The 12,352-nt window shown below is 39.8% G+C and overlaps 1 pseudogene; it reads left to right on the top strand.

Annotated features, from left to right (window-relative positions):
- Nucleotides 1–11,455: 11,455 nt before the first annotated feature.
- The window catches only part of LOC129683822 (60S ribosomal protein L7-like), a 75,687-nt pseudogene continuing 74,790 nt past the window's right edge, over nucleotides 11,456–12,352 (top strand).

The following is a 12,352-nucleotide window of genomic DNA, read 5'->3' as shown; positions in this document are numbered from 1 at the left end:
GTGTGTGTGTGTGTGTGTGTGTGTGTGTGTGTGTGTGTGTGTGTGTGCGCAGTGTGTTCCCATTGAACATGTGCACGGATGCGTGCTGGTATGTTTACACATGCATGTGAAGGCTACGGAGTTGATGCTGGGAGTCTTCTCCATTGCTCTCCTTCTTACATATTAAGTCAGGAAGCAGTGGAGGACAGGAGGGAGAAGAAGGACAGTGGGGAAAGTGGTGGACATGTGAGTTGTCCTTGCCACCATGAGCAAGGGCTTTTCAGAGGAGGCAAGTTCAGAGCTGCCTATGGCAGCACCCTGGACAGAAGGGCAGGATCCCAGAGGGGGTGGGTTACATGGTACATCAAGGTAATGAAGAATGGTTCCCTGAATCTGTGACACTCACTCACAGAGGTACCACTGAGAGATAACTCACTGCGAAGACCATCCGTGGCTTTGGATATTGGGAAGGGCCGTGTGAGAAAGCCGCTGGAAATTAAAGACATAACGTTTGCCTCCCATCATCTCTCCTGCTCCACCTCCAGCTCATCTAGTTTTCTAGCTGTCATGAAGCCACTCTAGCTCCAATGAAGGGAGGAGAAGAGAATTACGAATTAGGTGAATTTAAGAGCATTGAAGTCTTGTTCTCCTTGAGTTGGAAAGAGACTCCTATTTTTTAAATGATTATATTTAACAATTTTTCTTATATGTAAATATAAAATATTCTTTGCCACCATAAGAATAAAAAGTATAAAATAGAGAATAAAAGAATAAAAAGAATATAAATACATACATATATATATATATATATATGTATTGCACTTATATATGTGTGTGTTTGTGTACACTATAAGTCTTCTAGTACTTTAATGGTCTCATTCTTCTTCTTAAAACTTTAATTCACCTCCAGCCAATTTGGGTAGTGTGTGTAGCAGAAATACAATTTAGAAATTATTTCCCAAATGGTTAACCAGCTTAATTATCATCTTTACCACATATACAACTCACAAAGGGAATAAACCTGTCACCCTGAGAAAGGGAAGCCAGAAGCAGCTGCTTATTTTCTTCCTTTCATGTCAGTCTGGTTCCTTCCCAATCTCCTCAGCTCTGCCCTCTTTCAGCTGCACATTAAAGCCTGTGATCTCTCTGAGAGGAGACGTTTCTCGTGCTGTGGCACTGACACATTTGAAGGGCTGCATTGGAGAAGAAGAGCCTGCCCTGTCAGGCAGAACCAGGACTCCTGGTGAGAAAACTCCGTGCAAATTAAAATTGTCAAACAGTGACATGTCTTGTCCTGTGAGGAATTAATTCCTCCTTTTGCTTCTCTGTCTATGAAAATGATTTCAGCTGGAAGACTACTTGTCAGGAAGGCTATGGGAAAGATCCTTTCACAGAGAAAAAGATGAAAAAAAAATGATCTTATGCCACTAGTGTGGGGCTGCACAGAACAGAAACAGGCTACTCAAATGCAACCAACGGAAAAAAGAGACTGCAGCATTAGGCCAGCTCTTGTTTAAGCACACCCACTTTCTCATTAAAAATTACGTAAAACACTGGATGGTGATTTGGGGTGTTATAGAAACTAGGAGGTTTTATCAGCAGGAAACTATGAGGTTTGTAATAAAATTGCCAAGAACTATGTTTCTTTTACAGGTTGATAATAAAAAGGCTGAATTTTCTGGATATCTAACATACTCATTTTAAAATTATGATCATTTACTATTGGCATTGTATGATTTTGCAAAACAATAGTGTATCAAATGTTAATATATATTTTCTGTTTCAGTTCAAATGTCTAAATAACCATAATAAATTAAGTAAATAAAAGTATGTTGGCCATAACTTGACATTAACATTATTTTCTTTTTCTTGTTTATTTGGGAATTCACCTGTTTATTTCATTTTTCCGTACGAGAACTCACCACAGGTCAAGCAGGTCGCGAAATCGCAGTTTTGCTCCATCGGCCTCCAAGTGCTGGAATTACAGGTATATGCTGCCATGCTTGACACTAAAGTGACTCCTTTTTCATGATGGAGGGCTTTGTTACACCAAAGTGTCGGCTGTGCATGTCTGAAACAGAAGGTGTTTATCAGTGTCCATCAGCTCAAGCTTGGCTCCCCTGAAACGGTAGCCTGGGAACTTCAGACTTGAGTGATCTAGGCTCTGAATGCAGCTCTGGCTGGGAGTGGAGAGACAGGGTTCCTAACACATTGCAACAAAGGTCACGGAAGGGAATCGAGATCCTTGTGCTTTGAATTGTTTATTACTAAATGTTTCCCTTCAGGAACATTACATTCATTTTCAATTTCAGGAAGAAAATTACTTTTTCAATGTTTATAACAAGATGCTACCTAGGTTCATCCAAACCTGGACCTTTGCCAAGTGCCTTGAGATATTCCTGACAGATAATTTCCTCTCCCTCTCCTCCCTGCATGTTCCACACTCTAATTATCTAGTGGGTGGAAAATATAATTTTATGCTAAATGACTTTCTACAGATGCTATTTAGATTCCCTATAAAACTTAGTCACTAACTCACAATTGGCCTGGATAAAGGTTTTTAATACACGGTGACTACAGCATTCATAGTATTTGCTTTAAAAATATCATAAGTGACACCAATTATTTAATGTACAGAATGAAATATTTTGGAGAACTTGGCAGGTGAAAAGAAGGCAGGAAAGTCAAGTTAATCCAATTAGCAAGTGTTTATTGATCAGCTCTGACACAGACTTGCAACTTCCCCAAAAGAAACAGCATGCTCCTTTCTCTTGTGTGAAATATATTTAATAAATTTTCTGTACTACACAATGGGCTCATGTTTCTCGGAACATCCAGCATTTAAATGCTTACGTATATGAAATTATTTGGGTGGGGGTTAAAATTTTGGACTATTTAAAAAAAATGTGTTCTTTGTACTGTTGTGTACTTGGTGCAATCTAAGACTTCTAGTTTGGTTTTTTTTTTTTTTTTTTTTTTCCCACAGCATTCCACAGTACTTCCTAAAGGTCACTTCCTCCTATGTTTAGAACGAGATCTGGAGAATTACCATTGCATTCCTTAAAGTAACAAAGTTTGCATCTTTTTTCTGTTCAGCTGTATTCCATGGTGTTTATAAGCCATGTTGGTCACAAGACACTACTGTTTCTATTCACCTACTTTTGGAAGGTCCCTTTAGGTCAGTCAGGGAAGGGAGAAAGCTAACACTGCTAGAGGGATAGCCAAGGGCAAAGACAACAGGCTGTGTGTTTGGGGAATCTGTTTGACAATCCTGACATACAACTCTCAGGCCTCATGTCAGACTTTTGTTTTTTGTTTGTTTGTTTGTTTCTGGATTTTTCTTTTATTTTTTTAGATTATAATACAATGGCATCATTCCTATATCCCCTTTCCTCCCTCTAAACCTTCTTTTTGTCCTTTCTTGCTCTTTCAAATTCTTTTTTCATTCTTTGTTATATGAATGTGTGTGTACATAACTAAATGTAACCTGCTCTATCCATGTACTGTTACTGGAATGTGTGTTTTCAGAGCTGACCATTTGTATTGGATCCCAATTGGTGTGTGCTTCCTTTGGGAAGACTACTTCTCCACTTTCTGCCCTCCTTAGGTGCCTATAGTTCTTTGGGTGGGCTTGAGACCTTGTGGGCTTTCTCTCCTTCACTTTGACAGCTCTATTGTTTTTCTTGTTCATCTAATGTTTAAGAAGTCATGCTGGTGGGCCTAAGTTCTGCCCATGCCTGCTCTTTTGGGCTGCTTGGTCTTCATATGGGTCCCATAGCATGGACTTGGTTGTCTGCTTTTAGATTACTTGCCTCTAGCTGGACTGCCTTGTCTGGCCTCAGTGGAAGAGGATGAGCTTAGTCCTGATGTGACTGGATGTGCTGGGGTGAGCTGTAAGGAGTGGGCTCCCCTTTTCTGAGGAGAAGGGGAGCAAAGAAAAGGGAAAGAGGATGGGAGGGTGGTACTGGGAGGAGAGGTGGGGTGGTGCATTTGGAATGTAAAGAGAATAAATATTTTTTTAAAAAAAGGAATCATGCTGATGAGTGTTCATGAGTGTAATTTATGACATTACTAGGATACACAATCTCACAACAAACTCCCCGATCCTCTGTGTCTTGCGATATTCCATGCACATTTCTGCACTGTTCCCTGAACTATAGGTGCTGGGATTGTTTTGTGGATATAGACATTGGAACTCTGCAATTTGATTGGACTTTCTGTAACAGTCTCTGTCTGTTGCCAAGAAGAGTTTACTTGGTGAGGGGTGAGACTACATTTGTCTGTGGCTTTAAGGACAAATGTTTAGAGTGTAGTTAGAGATTAGTAAGGTGGTAGTTGTAGGTTCTCCTTCAAAATCTGTGAATTTACTATCCCTGTGTAATTGGCAAGGTTTCCAGTCCTAGGGACGACGTCCTCTTGTTTAGTAGATGTTAAGTTCAATTAGATAACTGTTGGTTACCACCGAGGTATATATGCCATTATTGCATCCACAGCATCCACAGGGTTATCATGCCATGTTATTGTTGGTTTTTTTGTAGAACTCTTGGTTGCTTCGCTACCTTGGAGGCCAGCATGGCGATTTCTGGTAATATGAAAGCTAGTCCTTAGGGTGGGGGCATTCATGTCAATACCAGCTTAGGGGCTTCTGTGCCTTATGTCAGAAGTGCATGGTATCTTTAACAATAGGAAATTACCTTTCACCTCCAGAAAGCAATCAAGGGCAGTAACAATAAAGTTCATATTTTGGAAGTCTCTTAAAAAACCCTGACCAACTCAAAGGAGGGCTTCTCATGCCTAGCGTTGGATTTTTAGTTAGGTAGTGTCTAGCTCTTGCAGGGAATATCGTCAGCCAAGATGATAAAAGTTCATTAGAATTATGTATGTATATTTATGCACTTATCTATGTACATTATAGGTTCTTTAACATAGTAATAACATGATTCCTTGTGACTTTTCAGACATATTATTTTACTTTCAGTCTTAGTTATGGTTTCTGTTGCTGTAAAGAGACACCATGGCGATGACAACTCTAATAAAAGGAAAGGCTTCATTGAGAATGGCTTATGTTTCAGAGGTTTAGTTCATCATTGCCACACCAGGAAGAGCATGGCAATGTGCAGGCAGACATGGTGCTAATGAAGGAGCTGAGAGTTCTACCTCTGGATCTACAGGCTGCAACAGGCAGAGAACTGGCTTGAGCTTTCTGAGACTCCAAAGCCCACCCCCTAGGAACAGACTTCCTCCAACAAGGCCACACCTACTCCAACAAGGCCATACCTCCTAATAGAGCCACTCCCTATGGACCAAGTCTTCAAACACGTGCTATTTCTGTCCAAATGAGGGCCATTTCTATCCAAACCACCATAGCCTCCTCCTCCCTGCTTCTGTAATTACAGCCTTCCCTCTTCCCCCTTTTTCATTTCCCTGATCAAGTCACTGGTACTCTTCTATTCCCATCTCTGTTGCACTCCCACCCCCACAGACACGGTTCCTTTTTACTTTCCTGGTTTCTGCAACTACTCCAGGTTATCCATTCACATCTGAAGCTTTGGAGCTAGGAGCCTCAGATGAGGGCGACTGTGTTTGTTTTTCTGGTCTGGTTTCTTTACTCAATATGATCTTTTCCTAGGTATAAGGCTGGCTGGAGTTTTGAGACAGGATCTTGCTACAGAGACTCAGCTGACCTCCTTTGCTTCCTGAATTGCTGAGATTACAGGCAAGTGCTGCAACACTAAGTTTACTCTTTTTCTTAAACGTGCTGAACAACTGGCTGGAGAAATGGCTCAGCAGTTGAGCATACTGACTGCTCTTCCAGAGGTCCTGAGTTCAATTCCCAGCAACCACATGGTGGCTCACAAACATGTAATGCCCTCTTCTGGCATGCAGGTGCACATGCAGAAAGAGCACTCATAAAATAAATAAATAAATCTTAAGGGGAAAAAAAAAAAAAGCACTTAACCACCTTAGCTTTTACCTGACCAGAATCAAGGATGCACAACACTCTTGAGAAGTTTCATTCCTACTTGGTTAATTACCTGTGGCTTTGTGAAGAGTCAGGAGACACTTGGCAGCTTCAAACAACAATCAAGCATTGACTGGGAAGGACTTCTAAAGATTTCCACTATTCTAGGAATCAGAACAAAGTTTCTTCCATAGGTTTACCTTATACACATGGCAGCTGGGTTGTAAGGATGTAATCTCTCTCTGTCTGTGTGTGTGTGTGTGTGTGTGTGTGTGTGTGTGTGTGTGTGTGTGTGAGCAACTCAATATCTCAGTGCCAAAGTCATACAATGTCACATTTGCTGCCTTCCATAGCTAGCTTAAACAGAGAGAGAGAGACGGCCTGTGTCACTGGTGAGCCGCAAGGCCACTGCTGCTACCTAGGGTGGTAGAAATGGTGGACTGTAATCAGCTGTCTATCATTTCCTGGATGTAGGAAACCAAATCCTGCTACAATCCAATTAATCACCAGAATTAAACTGAAGTCTCAAGAAACTAGAAAACATGAAGCATTCATACAACCTAGTTAGACAATTTGGGTGGATCTTTCTCTCTGCCTGCCTGTCTTTTTTTTTTTTTTTCTTTACTTTTCTTGCTATATTTCTTTTGTTTTTTGTTGTTGAGCATCTTTTTATTTTTATTTTGTGTGTGAAAATATTCTACCTGTATGTCTATGTGCACAGCATGTATATGCCTGTAGAGGTCAAAAGAGTGCACTGAGCAACAAATGCTCTTGATCTCTGAACCATCTCTCCTGTCCCTTGAGTATATTTTAATGTTACTTATATACATGTTTTGATGAAAGGTCTTAAAATTTTTCCCACTTAAAGATTTTTGTTTAAGTCAGTTGTGATAGCTCAACAACATTAGTCAACAAGAAAATGCAACTTAGAGCAATGAATATCAAAGTATCAAAGTGTACTACATAAAAATATAGCTATTGTTTTTAACTTAAAATTTTCTGTACTGATGTCACGGAACACCCTAGGCTAACTATGGCTGACAAGTAGCTGAATGCTTCACATAACTAGTAGAATTTTGAATACTCAAAATATATACACATAAAAAATAATATCTGTCCCAAACGACAGGCATCCAAGCTGCCATCATCTGATTGCTGATCATTGTATACAGATATTAGCTGACTCTGTTGACTGTCAGCTAATATATAAAGCTATTATGTGTCATTTAAAATAAGAATATATTTTACATAATTAATTTTTAATGTGTGTGCACTTTGTATGGCTGCTGTCTGCATGTGCAACACTTGCATGCAAGGACAGAAAGGGGCTTTGGATTTCCTGGAAATGGAGTTAAAGGCAGTTATAAGCCGCCCAATGTATGTGCTAGGAATTGAATCCAGGTCTTCCACAAAAGGATCGAGTGTTCTTAACCATTGAACAATCGCTTCAGTTCCTAAAAATGTGTTTTAAAAGAGTTAATAGTGGCTAGGGAATGACTCTGTTTATGAAGTACTTCCCTGGCAAGCACGGATTCCTGATTTGCTCGCCAGAACACATATTTAAAAATCCAGATACTTGAGGTGGTATGTGCTTGCATTCTCAGCTCTGGGACTGTGGAGACAGGTGGATCACAGGAACTCATTGGCCATCCATCTACCTAGTGTGAGTTCCAGGCCAGTGAAAGCTATATCTAAAAAACAAAGGGTGATTGCACCTGAAGAACTACATTCAAGTTTGTCCTCTGCCCTCCTCTGTTCTACCCACACTCACATATGTGCACTTACTTGCATACAAAGACACATATGAATAAAAATGATTCAAGTGTTTACATTAAGCCATAATGAAATTATATATAAAGCATGCCTTCCTCGTTCTCTTATTCATTTACTCATATTACACCTATTACTTTCTCAGTTCCAAGCATTATAGCAAGAAGTAATCTAAAGACATATTGTTTAACTTCTAACAGCCTTGAACAAATTGATGGCAAAACAGAGTGGTGCTATTTTAAAGAAGGCTTAAATGTACAAATGTAGGAGCACCCAAGCTTTGGCAGGAGACAGAGGAAGCAGAATAAGTCCCTAGACAATCTTAAAGGTCAGGTAAAAGTTTATGGGAAATGATGGAGAGAAACCAGGATAGAAGAAGGAAACCTATTGCACACAGATATGACAGAACATGGCGGGTATGGAAAAACACAAGAAACTTTTCCTTCAAGGGAAAAGGGCAAAGCTATTCTTAACTGAAAGGCAGGTTAATCAACATACTGGGTAAGGAGGCTAGACTAGATACCCTGTCCTGCTCTACTGTTTGAGGCCAATAGGCCAGCACAAATTGCTATATCATCACCAAGTATATTGGCCTTCCTCCTGCCACTTCCGCATCTTCAGTTTTGTCTGTATATCAAAATTAGCAATGTTTATTTTATATTTAATTATCTTCACATCTAAGTTTTTTCTCAATGCTCTCAGAATTCCTTACAGGTGAGCAGTAAATATTAGTTAAATGAAATTTTACCATAGTGACTAATTGGTGTTAGGAATTTGATGTAAACATATTGAAAAGATACATCACAGTTTGCTCTGGTTGATTCATAGATTGTGGGTATAAATGAACTTCCAACTGTCATGTTAATATATTACAGATTCTCAAGTAAATTCTAATACATTTATAAAATGAGTTTTGTTTTTTGATATATATCTTTGAGTGTTTATAATTTAAAATATGATTTCCTTTCTTACCAGATTTTAGTTGAACTTAATTTCCTTGGAAATATGGCCTGGGATTTGCTCTGAAGTAGTGACACTTCATCCTGAAATCACTTTCTAGCATAAATTCCTAAAAGACTTGTTGAGCACATTGGCAATGTGAGATAAGATGTACATTCAAATATGGGTGATGAGAAAGTCAGACACATGCTGGCAATACTGCCAAGAGGGAGGAGAAAGTCATTTGTTTTAGTATCTAACAAAGCAAAATTTAAATAGTTTGAAAAAGTAAATTTGAGCTACATACTTTATGTCTTTTGAAAACAAAAAACTATGCAAAACAAGACTGAACTAATACTTCTTGGATAACAGAAATCCTTGAATACAGAGTGATGAGACACGGGGGAAACGGAATTCACTTAGTGTGTCCTGTTCCAACATAAGAGAGAATAGTATGCATAATTCAAGAAACACAAAATTAACAAAGTGTTTTGAGAATCCTTCTGTACATTAAGTACATGAGAGATTTCATTATTTAACCATATTGAGTAAGAACTTTCACTTTCTGCTCTATACAGCATGTCGAGACAGTTGTTTAGTTCCTACCTGGGACTAAGGACACTTAAATAATTTATTCCTGGGTACAGTAGTTTATCTTTGATTCCTATCAGTCTTTCATTATCAATCAGGCCAGTCCCTAACTAAACAGATGAGATTTTTACCAAGCTCTGACAGCCAACAGGCATTGTGGAGCCAAGAATGAAAATTAATTCCATAGACAATGACCTTCTTCTGGAAATGCTTACATAGTCAAGGTTTGCATTCAATCACCGCAGAGAGGTATTCCGCTTGATTTAAGGCAGGCCTTTCTTTCCATCGTTATGTTGCCTGTTTTAGAACAGGAGCTCATGGGGAAAGAAGTTGTCAGATAACAAAGCTGTCTGAATCTTTGCAAATGATGAGGTTTGAAACATTCAGAAGCTGGCTTCTTTCTGCATTTGAAAAGAGGACAAGCTAAGCTCATATCTTTCTGAACGGAATGAGCTCAGAACACCAAACCCACAATGGTTTGCAATGCATCGTGGGTGTTTCAGACTCAGACACAAGCACTATGTATCACCTCCATTCCAGACAATGAACTTTATTACAGTTGATATGGATTCACCCTTTCAGCAAGTGTAACTCTTCTCTCTCTCTCTTTTTTTTTTTTAACTCTTCTCTTTTTAGATACAAAATAACAGAGATTAAGGAATTAGTCAGTCAGGAAAGTAGTCGCTGTGCAAGCATGGTGACCTGAGTTCAGTCCTTAGCACCAATGTAAGACAGATGGTGGAGTGGTGTGCTTTTGGTCCAGTACTGGGTAAGCAGAGTAGCAGGTTCCTGCAGAGCCTGGCCAGCCAACCTGCTGCTCAGCAAGGTCCAGGCCAAGTGAGAGGCCCTGTCTCCAAAGACAAGATGGACAGCACCTGACGAACATTACCTCTGGCCTCCTCATGTACCTGTTTAAATGATATTTATGGAGTTTACTCGATATCATATTTCAAGTTAGGGTTAAAAACAAGATTTTGAATTTTATTTCCTGATTTTCAATTCTGAGCTCTCTCAGTCCTTCCCACTTCTCCCTCTCAGCAAAAGTCTTTGTATACTGTATTCCTCTCTCTAAACAGCCCCACACATGTTGTAACTATCAAAGTAAATTATAGAAAATTCTAGAAATTTCAAGCTAGATTTTTTTTTCTCCCCCACTTCCAGCCACACAGACCTTATCACAGACCTTATCAGCTCTAGGGAAATTTGTCATTGACTAGACAGAAGCTGGTTTGCAAACAAATCAACCCTTCCGGCTTTTAGTAGTGACGAAGACTCTCCACAGCCGAGCACACTTAGAATCAGCAACTAAAGCAGAATTCTCGGTGTCTTAAACCTATTTTTAATGAAATAAAACCTCAAGTGGTATTCAGACAGTCTTCAAAGAAAAATTTCTAACTTTAGCTGAGTATAACTACCGAGTTGAGATCTTTTCTCAACCTACGAAAGTAATTAATTCACCACCTGGCTTAGCGCCTCGGAAGAATTAAATATAAAACATGAAAATTGCTTTCAGTGAAGGGGCACTGAGATGAGATCACATGAGAACTCAGTAAAAAGACTCTCAAGATCAAAGGCAGCGCACTGGCCGCCTACACACCTACGCCAACGCTTCAAGCTGGCATTGTCCTGGCGTGTTGCATAAGCTGCCACACCAGGATGTGTCCCCTGGGTCCACTTCGCAGCGCCTCTACGGAGCTTCCCTGTGGAGGTACTTCCAGTGCATTTTGCTTACTGGCCACCAAGAGGTTTCCAGAACCAAGCAGCACTGCCGTGAAAGGAAGGGTATCACTAAGTTGTCTAAAAAGAAAAAAGAAGGAAGGTTCAAATTCCTCGGAGTGAGGACTGCCAAACACGGCCATGCTTGCCCCCTTCCTTCAGAGGAAGCACCAAACCAATGAAATGGGGTCAGTGAGTAAACCTCAGACTCAGACTGGTCAGGAGCTGACAGTTTGTCAGCTGTTAGTTCTATGGCCTCACTCATGATAAAAACCAGAAACGAGAGTCCTTTTGAAACCACTAAATAAAATATGGCAAACACGCTTAGCACAGGACTCAACACAGCAGGCACTTACACAACATAGCAGCATTATCTGTTTTATTATTATTATTATTATTATTATTATTATTATTATTATTAATCTGGAATCTGGCAAAGTATCTCCCAACTCTGTTCACCATGTCTTTGTGACTTGAAGAGAAAAACATGGGATAAACATGGTCCTATCAGACGATGACCTGCTGGATAAGAGACTGCGCAAAGAGAACAGGAAGCAGCTGAGAGGGTTTTCCGGAGCAATACTTCGGGTCTCTTCGATCAGCTATTTCTATCGGTGGCGTGGTTGGTGATTTATCACGTTCCAGGACAATGTGGCATACCTAGCACAAAATGACAGCTGACATTCCTCGCTTCAGCGTTTCTCAGCTTCTCAACTAAAATGTCTGTGGAAAAGCAACACATTCTCAATACACCAAAAGCTGGGACAGCTGCTGTTGGGAGAATTCAGGATGGTTCTCAAGAGCAATATGAATTAAGCAGCTTGTGTGCTGACGCCTCGCAGTCCACACCAGCCTGACACATGTTCATTTTAGCTACCTGGTAATTGGTGATCACACATAATACACTTAATGGCATGTTACGGTCACAGGGCATGTCCTGAGATTAAACCAAATCCCTGCCTACAAAGAGCAAATGTATAGAGAGACAGCCATTAAAATTAAAAATATATATAATATATTACACATAGTGTGTATGCGTGTGTGTGTGTGTGTGTGTGTGTGTGTGTGTGTGTCTGTGATGTGTTCTTTGGTAGTACATGCTGTATAGTAAAATGATGAAGAAAAAAGAACACTGGCAGAGAGACTGCAGTATTAATTAGAATGGGATGTCTCCTCACTGAGGGAAAATGGAATAAACACTCAAGAAGGGTAGAAGACAGAGAGTTTCAGTTATACTGACATTTGGGAGGATGACTCCAAGGAGAGAAAAACCTGGGGGAAAAAATGCTCTAAGGTAGGAAGATAAAGGTAGATAAGATAAATCTTTTTACTGCGTTGTCCCTAAATCTAGATAGATAGATAGATAGATAGATAGATAGATAGATAGATAGATAG

This window comes from Psammomys obesus, unplaced genomic scaffold (assembly GCF_907164565.1).
Source record: "Psammomys obesus unplaced genomic scaffold, mPsaObe1.curated_primary_1811, whole genome shotgun sequence".
NCBI lineage: Eukaryota > Metazoa > Chordata > Mammalia > Rodentia > Muridae > Psammomys > Psammomys obesus.
Note: the sequence above shows the minus strand (reverse complement) of the source record. Positions and strands in the feature narration are given on the sequence as shown.